The sequence below is a fragment of the Equus caballus genome, chromosome 6, assembly GCF_041296265.1.
Source record: "Equus caballus isolate H_3958 breed thoroughbred chromosome 6, TB-T2T, whole genome shotgun sequence".
NCBI lineage: Eukaryota > Metazoa > Chordata > Mammalia > Perissodactyla > Equidae > Equus > Equus caballus.
Window position 1 is genome coordinate 69,304,234 of NC_091689.1, and position 17,468 is coordinate 69,321,701.

At 39.3% G+C, this 17,468-nt stretch overlaps 1 protein-coding gene across 8 annotated transcripts in view; it reads left to right on the forward strand.

The window, feature by feature from the left end:
- The window catches only part of BICD1 (BICD cargo adaptor 1), a 211,399-nt gene that overhangs the window by 86,351 nt on the left and 107,580 nt on the right, over positions 1-17,468 (forward strand). The gene's annotated exons all lie outside the window — the stretch shown is intronic.

The following is a 17,468-nucleotide window of genomic DNA, read 5'->3' on the forward strand; positions in this document are numbered from 1 at the left end:
GGACTCACTATTTCTCTTCAGCTTTCCCATAGCGGCATCACGTGCCAGGTCCACTACCAAGGGGGCTTATTAATTGAGCGTTTTAGTAATAGAAAAAGGTAGAATGAAAGATTTGTTCAGCATTGTGAAATGTAACAGAAGTAATCCACTTGAAATTAGTGACATGTTACAAATAGAGTTTCATTATTATGAGATATAAGTTGTCAAAAACTTATTAGAATTTAATCAGTTATTTACATTTACACAAGTCCATATTATGATGAACTAAATGCATATGGACAGTAAGGTTTCTGCTCTACCTAGCTCATGGTCTTCAGACATGCCCAAATACAGCAATGTGACTTTTGGAGACAGGAAAAGGAGCCAACCAAGTGGAAGTCAGTGTTGGGTACCAAGAAGACCAGGAGACAGTTTTCAGGATGCCCTGCCTCATTTCCCTCCAATGCAAATGACTGTTAAAAACCAAGCTGCTCTCTGGTTCTTTATTTGATGCATCCGTTACGTGCTAGGTTTTGACCATCACCAGCTTAACCTTTGGAATACCAGACCCTCCTCCTCCTAAGGAATTGCCTTCCAAGCCCAGGCTTCTCTGTGAGACAGGCATCCATTGCAGAGTGGACCCAAGGTCATATAGTACCATGGGCCACCATCCTCGATTAAGCAAGGCCCCAAACATCCACAGGGGGAAGCTCAGCAGCCACCAGCAGCAGGTTCACATGGCAAATTGGCAGAGAGGCTGTGACATGGGCAACATGAGGTGCATGGGCATACACATACAAGTGGTTAGTGGAGAATAACTGGGACCGATGGGTCGAGCAGTCTTAATTGCCAATTGGATGGATCTTTGGAAAGCTGCACATCCCCACTGTGTGCAGCAGCTGCAGCTGTGGAAAGAACAGTGAAGGTTGAGGAAAGGGCAGAGAATCCACAGATGTTTTTCTGTTGAGACAAGACAGTAGTGATTGACGGAGCAGCCTTACTTACACCCACCATGCTTGAGTGTAATTTTCAATGACTAGATTTATGATAAAGCAGCAGGAGTTGATAATTAAGAATGAGGATGTGACTTAGGAATGAACTGAGGCAGCAAAGGAAAAAAAATTTGAGGAGCCCTTCATTCAGATCAGTTCTCAAATTTTAGTGAGCGTCAGAATCACCTAGAGAACTCATCAAACCCCGCCCCCAGAGATTCTGATTCAGTAGGTCTCGGTGGAACCCAAGAATTTGTGTTTCTAACAAGTTCGCAGCAGCTGATGCTGTGGCTGCTGCTCTGGAGACCACACTTGAAGAACCACTAATTTAGACTTTTTGGCTGGCCCAAAGTTGGGGAAGGGAGTATCGTAGGCTCACAATTTGGGGAATTGCTGAATGAGTTACTTGGAAGTAATCCTTCGGTTTCTATGCATTTTCAGTAGTTGATTTGCACTAAGAGAATAACTTGTTACATCCAAATTTTTTAAATCTAAAATAACTTAAGGCAATTTAGCCTATGAGTGTATTCATTCAGGTTTTTCAGATAACTAATAGAAAAAAAGAACAGGTTGTCAGTTTCCTGATTTTCTAAGTGTGTCAACAATGTGTTTGTTGATGTTCTTTCTGATGGGCTGAAAGCGAATGATATTACTACACCCCAGAGGCCTGCTGTTTTTCATCTAGGCCTCATGTTTTAATGTACCTAATAAAATTATTTTTAGGGGCCGGCCCGGTGGCGCAGCAATTAAATTCACACGTTCCACTTCGGCGGCCCAGGGTCCACAGGTTCAGATCCTGGGTGCAGACATGGCACCACTCATCAACCCATGCTGTGGTAGGCGTCCCACATATAAAATAGAGGAAGATGGGCACGGATGTGAGCTCAGGGCCAGTCTTGCTCAGCAAAAAAGAGGAGGATTGTCAGCAGATGTTAGCTCAGGGCTGATCTTCCAAAAAAAAAAAATTTTTTTAGCATTTAGAGCTGAGTACATTTCTAAAAGGAGAAAAGGAACAAATTCTATTTTTTGGTATATTGATACGTAGCTTTGATGGCTGGTGTTAAATTGAAATCCCAGATTTGTTTTTATTGTCGGCTCAATTTTATTTATTTATTTTTGTACCCTGGGCATTGACTGATGCATAGTGTTTGGAAGAGAAATCATGAAATAAAAATTCATGACCTGAGGGACCATGAGAAATAGACAAGGATAACCAACGCAAAATGTAGCAAATCATCAGCTTGACAGATGCTGCGAGAATTTAATAATTTAATTGATGGAATCATTTTTATTTACTGAATGGACGCATCTCTTATTTCAGTAGGATTGTTGGTACTGGCAGAGATGTATGTGTGTATATGTAGTGTGTGTATTATGGAAGCTTTACACATATGTTCGTGCATTTTTGTGTGCAAATGTATGTGTGTGTGTAATTCTAAGGTCAAATTCTGTTCCATATATGATAGGTATAGGATAGTATAGTGGAAAAGATGGGAAAATTTCTCAATTAGATATTTGAAAATCAATATTCTAGTCTCAGCTCCACTAAAAGTTTTAGAATTATATTCATGGTATTTGTAAAAGATTATTTTAGTAGACAGTAAATACATAATAAACATAAACTATCATTACTAATTTTCTGCATCCTCCATAAAAATATTGTTGAAGATATCACTTCTTATATAGATCCATATCCTTAGGTTAAAGAAACATTAGATAAATACCTCTCTGAATTTATTGCCGTGAAAATTCTTTCTGTTGACATATGAATCCTGCGGTAGCAATTGCAGTATATTTTTATTTCTGCTTTGGTTGTTAAGAAGCTGTAGCAGTATGTTTTACTGTAAAAACTAACCTAGAATTTTCATATAGTGCTTCTCATTTTAAAACATTTTAATCAGTCTTATTCTATTTGTATCTTTGATGGTAAGCAGCTTTAAATAATTTTTTTAAAGTATAAAGAAAAAATACCACCCAAATCAAAGAACCAAATTAGGAGTTAATCTTAACCAAATTAGGAGATAATCCTACAGGGTGAGTAATAGACAAAGGGGGGAAAGAATCCTTGGGTTGCCTTGACTAGCTTCATTTTGGTGAGAGCTTAATGAGAACAGGTAGGTTACTGTAGTACTTCAGCCAATATTTAGTAAAGAAGTTTGCATTTCATTTTTCTATCTCCAGCCTATCAGTCTAACATACTAGAAGATTGCTTAAATAGGTTTATTTGTACTGTATTTTTTGACCACTTACTTTGTACTAAATTAAACTAAAATCCACATTGATGAAATCATAAAATAGGATAATGAAACTTTTAATACTACTGAATACTTTCAATTGTTAGTAAGATAAGTCAGAAGTTACTGTAATATTTATAAAGCATACAATGCAATTACACCAGTATTCCTAACCGGAATTAGTGTATAGGTGAAAAAGAGTTGTCACAGAAGATAGACCCCTTCAGGTGGAATGCAGAAGATTGGTGTTACAAGATGGATTACTGACCTTAGTAGAGATTAAGCCCATACTTTAAAGTGCAAATAATTCAACATCTGTGGATTGCCAGACAATGTGCCAGACACTGTGCTCAGTTCTTTACATGGATTAACTTGCTAAATCCTTATAACAACTCTATTGAAGTGGTTCCTATTGTTATATCATCCCATTTTACTGATGGGGCAAGTGAATCACAGAGAGGTTGAGTAACTTGTCCAAAACACATGGGTAATGAGTGACAAGCCAGGATCTGAACCCAGGAACACTGGCTGTGATCTAGATTCTCTCAGCCATGTCATTGTAGCTGCCAAGAGCACGTTTTTCTCTTCCGAATCTTGCCTCAAGCTAATGAAATTTCTGGCACAATATGTGATGCTTTAGTACAATAGCTAAATTTGTAACTTGATAACATTTTTTTAGGATATGGCCATTTTATATTTTAAAAGCTGCTTAATCCATACTATTTTTATTCCATTTGAAGCTCCATTTTTTTTCCTTCATTGGAGTACACAACCAAATTTCATAATACACCAGTGGCTTAGTTTCCAGAGATCTATTGTTATGCCAACATTTTAGAAATATGTCTATTCCATCATAAGGAATCAGCATCTATAAACTTAGGGCATGAAGTCACTCCCAGATCAATAGTTCTTTCTCCAATATCCCTGAGTGGTCATGTAGCCTTGACCCAGACGCTTCCAGCACTATGGAGAAGATAAACTGTGAGCCCTTTCAAGGAAGAGACTGTGTTTTTTCTGTCATTTATCCTTGTATTCCCAACACCCAACACAGTGCCTGGCCAAAAGCAGATATTAAAAAGTAATATTTGTTGGGCCTTCCCCATAGCCTAATCATTAAGTTCAGTGTGCTCTGCTTGGGCGGCCCGGTTCGGTTCCAGGGCATGGACCTGCACCACTCCTCGGCAGCCGTGCTGTGGCAGCATCCCACATGCAAAATAAAGGAAGATTGGCACAGGTGTTAGCTCAGGGTGAATCGTCCTCAGCAAAAAACAAAAAAGTAGTATTTGTTGAGTTGAATTGAACTGAAAGAACATGCTTTGGGAGTTAGCTACCCCTGGGTTTGCATTCCAGCTGTGCCCCTTATCAGCTGTGTGATACTGGACAAGTCACTTTTGTTCTCTAAGCTTCACTTTTTTACTTCCAACGTGGAGTTGATAATACTAATGTACAGGTGCCATGTCAAATGCCGGACACAATGAAATTATTGTTCCCTGTCTTCTAATTCCCTCCCAAGGCTGCCCATCCTGTTGCTTAGCAGCTCTAATTGTTAATCTGCTCTTTTTTTATTCCGTGCAAAGTTGACTCCCTATAATTTTCACCAACTGGCCATATTTCTAGCCTCTGGATCTACAAAGAATACATTTTTTTAGTTTCCTATTCCACTGAACAATTTTGGCCCGTGCCCAACAGCTTCAAATATTTTGGAGAACTATCTTGTCTTCTGTTTTTAAGACTAAACATATCTAGATCCATTTGTACTTCCTCATGTGACATGGTTTCAGGATGCCTTACCTTCTTAGACCGACATCCAGTGTCTCTTAAAAATGTGTGTCTGCCTTTTAAAACCATGGTACTATTGACTGTCTTCACCCCTGTTGGAAATCCTTGATAATTTGAACCATTATGGACCTAGGTTTTGAGTTTCTCATCTTATGGTTTTCACCTTTTTGGATTTTCTACTTTTCGGTCATACATTCATTCATTCAACAGAGGTCTCTTCAGTGATTACTATGAGCCAGATGCTAGGGTGCTTGGGAAGCATCAATGAGCAAAAATTCAACAATGAGTGGTTGTTTGCAATGTGAAAACAACTAAATGTGTTTACAAACCATTTCCTCTTAGTCTTTAGTATCTGTGGAAATAGTGAGCTGTGTTTTAGACAACATATACTGTAGTGTCCCCCTAACATTCATATGTTGAAACCTAATCCCCAATGTGATGGTATTTGGAAGTGGGGCCTTTAGGAGGTGATTAGGTCATGAGGGTGGAGCTCTCATGAATGGGATTAGTGCCCTTCTGAAAGAGACCCCAGAGCGCTCCTTTGCCTCTTCCACCATGTAAGGACACAGCAAGGAGGTGGCCATCTGTGGAACCAGGAAGTGGGGCCTCACCTGACACTGAATCTGGCGGCACCTTGATCTTGGACTTCTCAGCTGCCAGAACTGTGAGAAATAAATGCTTGTTGTTTAAGCCCCTAGCCTATGGTATTTTGTAATGGCAGCTCTAATGGACTAAGACAAGATATGACATTACGTATAGTAATATTACACTCATCTTCGTCTCAGTAAAACTACAAGTGGTACCTGCTGTGACTAAGTAAGTGGAAAACTTTATCTAAACAGCCAGATTAGATGCCGTGGACCTCAGCCACCAGCGCATATTCACTTTATTCAGAGGAGAGTCTCTCAGCTACTTTTTAAAACTTGATTTGCTTCTATTTCATGAATAGGTGGTTTGGTAGTAGTGTGGAGTTAGAAAGCAGGAAATCAGAGTTCAGGTCCTAACTCAGCCTTTTTACCAGTTGTGTCATTAAACTTCTCATTTCCCGTATAAACATTATAATATAACACCTATTCTCCTCCCCATGATTTTTATGAGGATAAAGTGAGATATTTTTCATGAAAGTGCTTTATAAGAAATAGAGGACTATGTAAGTGTTATTTATTGTTTCAAAGTTTGGTAATCAGACTTATTCACACCTGGCAAGACAGAAGCAATAAATTAGCAAGACGGATTGGAGTAAATGGAGAGGCCCCAGCACCTCTGACAGTAGCATGGAGTAATGGTTGACATCCCAACATCACTAGAGGAAACAACACATATTTAAAAGCCAGTAGGTTGAAAGAGGAGAGTTGTCTGGGTGCTCTTCCTGTCAATGTAAACAGGCTTTCGTACCTGCTGGTTCTTGGAAGGGTCACTGCTTTATTCTCAGTACAGCCTCGAATGTGCTTTCTGATGGCCCAAGTCACGGAGAAAAGATTAAACTATTTTATTAATGCTTTTCTTATAGTCTTTGATGTTTCTGGATGAATAATTAGTCATTGGAAGTTGTTTACACATAGCTGGATGAAATTGACACTTCCAGCTGAGTGATGATTTTGCCATTCTGTCAAGACGTGCCTTGGGAAGAGCTGGAAAGCTATTTCCATGACATGTCCCAGTATCTCTTCAGCTCTGTTTCCTTGTTGATAGTGGACCTCACACCTCTCTGGAATGATGCAAAGCACCAAACAGTGAAGAACTGTCACTATTTTTACTTGGTTTAAGTAACTAATAATATTTTCCTATTATTATGTCATATATCATATGATATTGATCATAATATGATATGATATCAATAAAATATCATAATATCACTTATGAGAGCTTACCACGTGCCAAGCATGATACTCAGCGCTTAGCATTCATCATCTTGTTTAACTCTCTCAACAAGCTTGCAAGGCATGCACTGTTTCTTTCTTTTTTTTTATTGCAGTAACTTTGGGTTATAACATTATATAGCTTTCAGATGTACATCGTAATATATTTCGAATTCTGTGTAGATTGCATCATGCTCACCACCCAAAAACTAATTATAGTCCATCCCCTCACACATGTGCCTAATCACCCCTTTTGCCCTCCCCCCTCCCCCCTTCTTCTATGGTAACCACCAATCCAATCTCCGTTGCTATGTGTTTGTCGTTGTTTTTATCTTCTACTTATCAGTGAGATCGTACGGTATTTGACTTTCTCCCTCTGACTTATTTCAGTCAGCATAATACCCTCAAGGTCCATCCATGTTGTCACAAATGGCCACATTTCATCATTTCTTATGGTTGAGTAGTATTCCATTGAGTATATATAGCACATCTTCTTTATCCATTTGTCCCTTGATGGGCACCTAGGTTAGCAAGATGGATTGGAGTAAAGGGAGAGGCCCCAGCACCTCTGACAGTAGCATGGAGTAATGGTTGACATCCCAACACCACTAGAGGAAACAATACATATTTAAAATGTTTAAATTTAAAATGTTTCCACATCTTGGCTATCGTGAATAATGCTGCAATGAACATAGGGGTGCAAGGCATGCACTGTTTCTGTTTTCTCTCTTTCCTTGCCCCCTTTACAGGTGTGGCAAAGAGAGGCTAAACACCTTGTCCAGCAAGAAGTCAAGCTGGCCTCCTAAACTGGGCAATCTGATTCTAGAGTTCCTGTTCTTAACCATGTCAGTGCCTGCCTATTAGTTTATTGATTCCACTGAAAAGAGCGGTATTTTTTTCTTTTTCTTTTCTTTTCTGTCTTTTTTTTTTGGTGAGGAAGATTGGCCTTGAGCTAACATCTGTTGCCAATCTTCCTCTTTTTGCTTGAGGAAGATTGTTGCTGAGCTAACATCTTTGCCAATTTTTCCTCTACTTTTTGTGTGTGAGATGTTGCCACAGCATGGCTTGATGAGTGGTGTGTAGGTCCGCCCCCGGGATCTGAACCTGCAAACCCTGGGCTGCTGAAGCAGAGTGCATGAACTAAACCACTACACCACCAGGCTGGCCCAAGCGATATTCTTTTGGTCAAAAAGATCTTCTTTCCAACACTTGCTGGGCTACAGTAAACAAATACCTCTCCCTATTAACACCATCAGGAATTTGAAAGCAAAGTTTAACAATATACAGACAATTTGCCTTTAAATAATTGAAATTTGATTGTACCTTTGGGAAAGATAAGTTACATAAATAGGTTTGTAAGATTGCTTTTAAATTATAGGCTCATAGGATTTTTTTTGGTGTATAATTCTATGAATTTTAATACAGATATAGATTCACGTAACCACAACCACAGTGAGGATGCAGAACAATTTCATCCCCTCACAAACTTCCCGGTGCTTTGCTGGTCCTCTGCAGTCGTGCCCGCCCCTACTCCAGTTTCTTATAACCAGTCACCTATTCTCTATCGTTATAGTTTTGTCTTTTGGGGAATATCATATAAATGGAATCATACAGTGTGTAACCTTGTGAGACTGGGTCCTTTCTCTCAGCATAAGTTGTTGCTTATATCAATAGTTTCTTCCCTTTTGTTGCCAAACAGTATTCTACTGTCTAGATATCCTACAGTTTTTTTTAATTGATTCACCTATTGAAGAACATCTGGGTTATTTTCAGATTGTGGCAATTACAAATAGAGCTGCTATGTACGTTCATATACATTTATATTTTTGTGTGAACCTAAGTTTTCACTTCTCTAGGGTAAATATCCAGGAGGGTGGGAATTCTGGGGCTGATGGTAAATGTATGTTTAACTTTTCCAGAATGGCTGCACCATTTTGCATTTCCACTAGCAACGTGTAAGATTTCTAATTTCCCTTCATTCTTTCCAGCACTTGATATTATCAGTATTTTTTATTTTAGCCATTCTAATAAGTGTGTAGTGGTATCTTATCATGGTTTTAGTTTGAATTTCCCTAATGGCTGATAATATTAAGCATCTTTTCATGTGTTTATTTGCCTTCCATGTATTCTCCTTGGTAAAGTTTCTATTCGAGGCTTTTGCCCATTTTTTAATTATGTTGTTTCTTTCTTAGGTAAGTTTTGAGGATTCTTTTCATGTTCTAGATACAAGACTTTTGTGAGATATGTGACTTGCAAATATTTTCTCCTAGTATTTGGTTTGTCTTTTCGCTGTCTTTAAAGTGTCTTTTGCAGAGCACAACGTTTTTCATTTTGATGAAGTCTCATGTATCAAGAAAAAAATTTGATTGGGGCACAGGGGCTGGGGGAAATGGGTGAAGGTGGTCAAAAGGAGCAAACTTCTAGGTATAAGATAGGTAAGTCCCGGGGATGAAATTACAGCATGGAAACCATAGTTAATAATACTGTATTGTATATTTGAAAGTTGCTAAGAGAGCAGATCTTACAAATTCTCATCACACACAAAAAATCTTGTAACTATGAATGGTGATGATGTTAGCTAGACTTGTTGTGGTGATCTTTTCACAATATATACAAATGTCAAATCATTATATTGTACACCTGAAACTGATATAACTAACATTGTATGTCAATTATACCTCAGCAAAAAATAAATAAATAAAACAAAAAAAATCATGCTTTTTTTTGAGAAAGATTAGCCCTGAGCTAACATCTGCTGCCAATCCTCCTCTTTTTTGCTGAGGAAGACTGGCCCTGAGCTAACATCTGTGCCCATCTTCCTCTACTTTATATGTGGGACACAATGTGTATATGTGCACTCGGGATCCAAACCGGCAAACCCTGGGCCACCAAAGTGGAACGTGCAAATTTAACTGCTGAGCCACCAGGCCAGCCCCAAATTCACCATGCTTTTGATATCAGATTTAAAAAAACCTTCTCCATCCCCAAGTCAGGAAGATTTTTCTCCTATATTTTCATCTAAAAGCTTATAGTTTTAAATTTGGATCTATGATCCATTTTGAGTTAATTTTTATATAGGTGTGAGGTTTAAGTTGAGATTCATTTTTCTGGCATATAAATGTTCAAATGTTCCACCATCATTTGTTGGAAAGACTTTTCTTTCTCCGTTAAATTGCCTTTGCACCTCTGTCAAAACGAACTGGCCATGTTTGTTTAGGTCTATTTCTAGACTCTCTGTTCTGTTCTGTTGATCTGTATGTCCGTCTTTTTTGCTAATACCGCACCGTCATGATGAAGTCAGAGAGGTAACAGGAAGCCAAATCATGTAGGGCCTTGTAGACCATTGGAAGCATTTTGGCTTTTACTTTGAGTGAAATGGGAGTTCTTTGGAAAGTGTTGTGCAAAGGAGTGGCATGACCTTAGTGAGACAAGGATAAGAGTAGGAGGTTATTGCAGTCATCCAGTTATGAGAAGATGGTGGTGGGGGCCGGGCTGATAGGTAGGGGTGGTGAGAAAAAGTCATACTCTGAATATATTTTGAGAGTGAAGCCGACATGACTTTCTAATGGATTGGTTGTAGAGAATAAGAGATAAAGAGGAGAAAAGATCTCCAGTCCAAGGTTTTTAGCTTGACCGACTTGAAAAATGGGATTATCATCAGTTGAGATGGGGAGGGCTTCAGAGCAAACAAGTTTTAGGAGGAAAGATCAGAAGTTGTTTTAGACATGTTAAGTTTTAAATTTCGATTAGACCTTGAAGTGTAGATGTTGAATGGGTAGTAGGAGATGAGGGCATAGATTTGGGAGAGAAATCTGGGGTTAGAAATACAAATTTTGGAATCATCAGCAGATAGATGCTATTTAAGGCACATCAGTGAGATCACCAAGGCTGGAAGTGTGGATAGAAAAGAGAAGGGGTCCAAGCACTGAGTCCTGGGCCACCTCAGCCCTGAGAGGTTGGGAATAAGAAGGAAAACTAAAAGAAAACTAAAAATAATCGTTAGTGAGTCAAAAGAAAATAAAGAGAGAATGGTTCCTGGAAGTCACATGAAGAAAGTCGGGTCTACAAAGGGAGAGATCAACAGTGCAAATGCTGCTGATAGGTCAGACAGGATAAGGACAGTGAGCTGACCACTGGATTTAGCAACATGGCGTCATTGGTCACCTCAGCAAGAGAAGTTTCTCTGGAGTGTGGGAGCAAAAGCCTGATTAGAGCAGCTTTAAGAGAGAGTAAAAGGAGAAAAGTTGAAGACGGAGAATAGAGGTGACTTTTTCATGAGTTGGTTTGTTTGCAAAGAAGCAAAGAATTGAGGAAGTAGCTAGAGGACAAAACGGGCTCAAGAGAAAGTCATTGGTTTTTGTCCTTTTTTTTTTAAGATGAAAGAAATATATGAAGGCTGATTGTTGGTGGGTCTGACCCAGTAGAGAGGGAAAATGTAATGCTGTAAGAGGAGAAGGGGAGAATACCTAGAGCATTTGATTTCCTTGAGAGAAAGAGAAGGGAATTGGATCTGGTGCAAAATGGAGGGATTGCCTTTGGAAAGGAGCAAGGAAGTTTCATCTATGGTAATGCCTGGGAAAGAGGAGTATGTGGGTGCACCTGCTGCTACACTGGCAGGTGTGAATGAAGAGAGTCTTTGCAAGTCCTCTTCAGGCTGCTTCGGTTTTCTCACCGAAGCAGGAAGTAAGATGAGCAGCTGAGCCCGGAAGATGGGGGAGGCACTGGGGATTTGAGGAGAGAGAAGTGATGACATAATCACTTGGGAGAGTGAATCACCAAGGTATGAGCATGGGAATGAGTGGCTGAAGCAGGAGGAGAAGGTCCCTCCAGAGGAGGAATTCCGGGAATGTATATGCATATTGAGAATGCCGAGAATTAAGACCAGAAGTTCTGGAGATGTGACAGTGAGCCAGGAGCTAACATCTTGGAGAAATGAGCGGGAAGGAGTTGGTGTTTGGTAGGTGACAATATCGATGCTGAATGGTGGACAGTATACAGGGTCTGTGCCCACCCTGCTGCCACTACCTTGTCCCAGTGGACGTTACTGTTAATTTGTGTTTAAAATATATATACATTCTCCAGCTTAAAAAGAAAAACTAATGGTGACATGAAATTTAAAGCAGAGGAGTTTTAGGGGAGGAGCCGGGGAGAATGTTCTGAAAGCGGAGTCCCCAGGGGAGAGACAGGTTTCCATTAAGGCAAGGGAGGCCGTGCATTCTACACATCTGTAAAATCCTCCTCATGCCTGCTGTAACCCCATATGCTCTTAGAGGGAGTGCCTGTCCATTACAATGCGTGCATTGTGGTCAGGAGCATATACATTTAATTTCTCTTTTTAAGGATTGGAAATTTTTTTTTTCAACGATTTAGAAAGTTGGGTTATTATATTTGTCAGTGAGAACTAATACAACAGCGTTTGACTAGTTCTGAAAATGATGTCAGTTGATCTTTATTCAAAAGTATCTTTAGCCTTTTTGAGGTTATTGTGGGGAGGCAATAAGGGTCTCTGTCTCCATAATCCCAAACATTGGCGGGGGGGACTTCAAAAATGAAAGCATATGTAAATATTTCCAACATCTAGATGTTGGACATCCTTTGGGAACAGCTTCAAAATAGTACCATTTTTGCTTGCAACTCTTTCCTGTTTGCATTAGATAATGAGAAGAGGCATAAACTTCTGGCCTGATGTGACAGTTACATCAACTTCCTGTGTAATAGGCAGTCATTAAACCAGCGCCAAATGGAGAATTCAATGGGAAATTGCAGGGAAGTTCAAGCTAAAGTTAGAAATGGTGAAAGAGCATTGATCAGGGCAAACTGTGAAAATGGCAGCTCTGGAAATGACATAGGTAAAATAAAAATCTGGCTTTATAGTAATCTTGCATTATCTCTTTGTTTAGAAGGTAATTAAGTTTTTTAACAGTTATCTTTCTATCATTTAAAAATAAACAGTGAAAGTCTACTTTTTAAAATGTGGAACTGGTATGTTATATACTTAGCATATATATGGATCACATATATATATACTTTATGTAGATTATATATATAACATATATATTAGCATATCTATGGATTACCTTCCTCTCTCTCCTCCGTCCCTTCCTTCCTCTTGCCTCCTCCCTTCCCTTTCCTATCTTGTGAATAGGGTCGAACACCAGTTTTCCACCTCTTGGAAAGAAGAATAAAGATCTGTGCACAGCCCCTTTTGTCTACATTGGTTCTTGGACTAAGAGTAGCTCGGGTCAGTTTCGGGCTTGGTCTCCCATCTCCACTCAGGCTTTGCTCCCGGTGCAGACTGTGTAGGAGGAGTGGTAACGCGCAATCAGCATTTCAGCTGGAGTGCTGAGTGGACAATTTGCATCTTTTTTTACATCTTGACCTCTATTTCCAGAGAACATCCTGGCTGGCAGGTCTAGCCTGATTAAAATTCTGTCCAGCCATTTAATTCTCCTAAGGGAATTTATAGCTTAATCTAACAATCACGGATACCTGAATCTACTCAGAACTTAATTTCTGGAAGGTTATAGGAAACTTATACTTGAGCAAGGCAGGAGCAAATTAATGCGTGAGCTTAGGGATATAATGAATTTTGATATATGTCTTGAATTATACTTTTCAATGCTTAATCTACACAGATATTTTTTAAAAGTAAACATTGTAGACCAATCATACTAGATGTATTAATACACCCAAACTTTCACTTTCTATTTGAATTAAGGTAGCATACTAGGCATCCCATAAGAAAGGCTATACATTGATTACCTTGTTAACTAGCTTCCTTATCATCATTTGTTCAATAATATTAAAAGTATTTAGATTTAGAAATAATAGTAGTCCGATAGAGTTTTGGTTTCACTAAAACAATTTTTCAAAAAGCAGAATTGTAACTAAATATGTCTCCTGAGACTATCACAATATGCAAAAACCTCACTGCCTGCATTACATTAGAGAAATCTAGGGGCTGGCCCAGTGGTGCAGCAGTTAGGTTCTCACATTCCGCTTTGGTGGCCCGGGGTTTGCCGGTTTGGATCCCCAGTGTAGACATGGCATTGCTTGGCAAGCCATGCTCTGGTAGGCATCCCACATATAAAGTGGAGGAAGATGGGCATGGATGTTAGCTCAGGGCCAGTCTTCCTCAGCAAAAAAGGAGGATTGGCAGCAGATGTTAGCTCAGGGCTAATCTTCCTCAAAAAAAAAAGAAAGAAAAAGAAATCTAGAATATCAAAATGTAATTCCTGATGGATTTTGGCACACAATATACCCCCACAATGGTTTTTAAACAATGAGGTAGAAATCTGGCTACTTGTACAAAGAAGTGGCCAGCAGACTTTTTCTGGATGGTGAACTCAGTTGTTAGAGTGAAGGATATAAAAGAACCTGTCAGGATAACAATACCCCTTTTGCCCCCAACTATTAATGATAATGAAACTGGGTTTTAAGAGTAATAAAAATCTTTTTTTCATGATTATCTCCTTACAGAGCCTTTTCAGACATTTTTTCCTCATTGCCACCAAATTAAATACTGAGGAATAGGATTTTGTAGGGTAAGGTTGAGCTTGGGAGGATCAAAAACCATTGTAATATCTAGGATTTTTTTTGCTTCCCCAAGGACCTATTCCCCTCCCCCCCCCACCATGGGGGCTGTATTAATTTTTATGGCTGCTCTAACAAAGGACTTCAAATTTGGTGGCTTCGAACAACACAGATTTATTCTCTTGCAGTTCTGGAGGTCAGAAGTCTGCAGATTACTGGGCTAAAGTAAGGGATGTTGACAGGGTTATACTCCCTCTGGTGGCACTAGAGGCGGGTCCATTTCCCCTTCCAGCTTCCACCCTTTTCCAGCTTCTAGAACTGCATTCCTTGCATTCTTGGCTCATGGCCTCTTTCTCCATCTTTCAAAGCCAACAGTGTAATGTCTCATTTCAATATTACATTGCCTTCTTCTTCTGTGTCAAATCTTCCGCTGCCTCACGCTTATAAGGATACTGTGATTACATTTAGGGTCTACCCAGATAATCCAGGATAATCTCTCCATCTCAAAATCCTTAACTTAATCCCATCTGCAAAGTCTCTGTTACTGTAGAAGGCAACATTCACAAAATCCGGGAATTAGGACCTGGGTATCTTGCAGAGGGGGTCATTATTCAGCCTACCACACGGGTGATACCACCCCCTATTGGAAATGCATATTTTATACCATTAAGAAAGAAAGAAGAATAAAAATAATAAATATATAACATTGGTTAGTAATCAATTCTTTATTATACCTTAATCTATTTGAGGCACTTGCCATTAGAACAGAGAGTGAAGATAGTTTAAAATTAATAGGATTCAGAAAAGTAGAGTTGGCAATGCCCACCTTATTGCAGTGTGCTTATCCATCCGTTTGTTCTGCATCACCCTTTCTTCTGCAGCCATTCAACAGAGAAGGGCAATGAGTCACTCCAAGGTCAGACAATGTTATTACCTAACTCTTATTGTGATGGGCAAATCCACTATTAGGCTTCCAATTGAAACACTATTGAGTTGGCAAGTGTTTTCGATGTGTATGTGCAGATAGTCGTATGTAACCTCAAGTTTTCAGACTCTGTGGCAAAGAGAAATGGAAATTCTGTGCTGTATTTTAATTTGCTGCAAAATTTCTCCTTCGGGAATGACCTTCTGTTAAGCACCTACTCTGTGCAAATGCTGTGCCAAACCCTGCTGGAAATACCAGCATGTGTAAGGCAATGTCTGCCTTTACTAGACTGTTCAGGGGCATAAAATGAATATGTGATTAATTCTAGTACTGGAAGGCCCTCTCTTCCCCTGGGCTGTTTATTGCATGGTAGTTGCCTGAGTTAAAGCAGGAAACACCTGCCTGACATCCTGTAAGTACACAGCCTGAGTAGTGCCCCTTGGGAAACATCCAGTGGACACCGTTTGGCTCTCCAGACTAAGAGAAGCATTATTAATTAAAGATTAATGCCAAGTCCTTCGTCTCTTGTAATGGATTTCTTAGATGGCCTTGAAATGGATCAGTTCTCTGTTAACAACTGTGAGTTGTCCTTCTTTCTGTAATGCAGAGTCAAGTCAGGATTATGGAGGTTGAATTAAACAAGAATCCTTGTGAAGTCTAACTGGAGTCTTAGTGCTCTGCTCCACCTGCTTCTGGAGACAGACTTCCCTCACACCTTCCACCAAATCACAGGCTAAAAACAGTTGTTCTTCTTGGATGGATAGGACCCGGGCATCTTTATCTTCTTTTTCTTTTTTAGCTGGATTGCCAGGAAATTTTATTGAAGGTGAGCAATGTAACATTTCATGTTGGATAAAGCAGATGCACAAAAGAAAAACTGTATTAAGTAAAATCTCTTACAAGTGTATTACTTAACACTTTGCAATTAATTGGAGTTAGAAGTTTTGGATTTTTAGAGCTAAGTGCAGATTTTGCCAGTGTATTCATCTCCACATTTGCCAGGGTTTAACACTGGTTATCACGGATTAGCTGATTAACCTTAGGCACATGAATTATCCTGTCTGGGCCTCAAGATTGTTATCTATTGGGGCTGGTCCCGTGGCCGAGTGGTTAAGTTCGCGCGCTTCGCTGCAGGCGGCCCAGTGTTTCATTGGTTCGAATCCTGGGCGCGGACATGGCACTGCTCATCAAACCACGCTGAGGCAGCGTCCCACATGCCACAACTAGAAGGACCCACAACGAAGAATATACAACTATGTACTGGGGGGTGTTGGGGAGAAAAAGGAAAAAAATAAAATCTTTTTTTTAAAAAAAAGATTATCTATTAAGTGGTATTAATAACAATACCTACCTCCTGGGCTGTTGTGAGGATTAAATGAGCCCCTCCATGTGATGCACTTGGAATAGCACCTGGCACGTAGTTAGCACTGAGTCCGTGTTAGCTATTGTATTATTTCATTGCTGTTGGCATATATTTTTTTAAAGTATTTAGAATTATTTCCTGAGGATAGTATTCCAGAAGTAGAATTACTGGATCAAATGGTACAGGACTTTTGTTTTTTTCAAGATCATACATATAGCTGTATTGCTTTTCTAAATATTAAAGCAATTTATGCTCCCATTAGTAATAGCAAAGAATTCCTGTTTTGCTGACCCCTGGCAAGTGTTAAGCTTTATAACTCTTTCAGCTTGCTTATTTAGTAGGTGAATAGTGGCATTTTGGTGTTTACAAGGACATCGAGGGGTGGGGATGTGGTTTACCTTGTTCATCAGTGTATCCCAGCACAGAGCTTGGCATAGATACCCAGAAAAAAGAACAAATGGATCAATGAGAAATTTGCCACTTTCATTAACTTGTGGAATAATTAATGAATAAATCAATTCATTAATTAAGGAAAATTTCTATTCCTTAAATTTTTGCACGTTTATTTATTAGGTTTTAGTGTTTCTATTATTTATGGGTGCTTCAAGAAATTATTGGGTTTTTTAAATCATTTTCTGTGAGTATCTCTCCCAGTTTGTTATTTGCCTTTTTGTTTTACTTTTGACACACTAAAGTTCTGGCAATTCTGTTTTTAAATCTACTGCTTGTTTCCTATGAGATTCCTTTTAGTGGTTTTAAGCCTAGAATGTTTTTTCTTCCTTCTATTTCCATTCACCTGTCTCA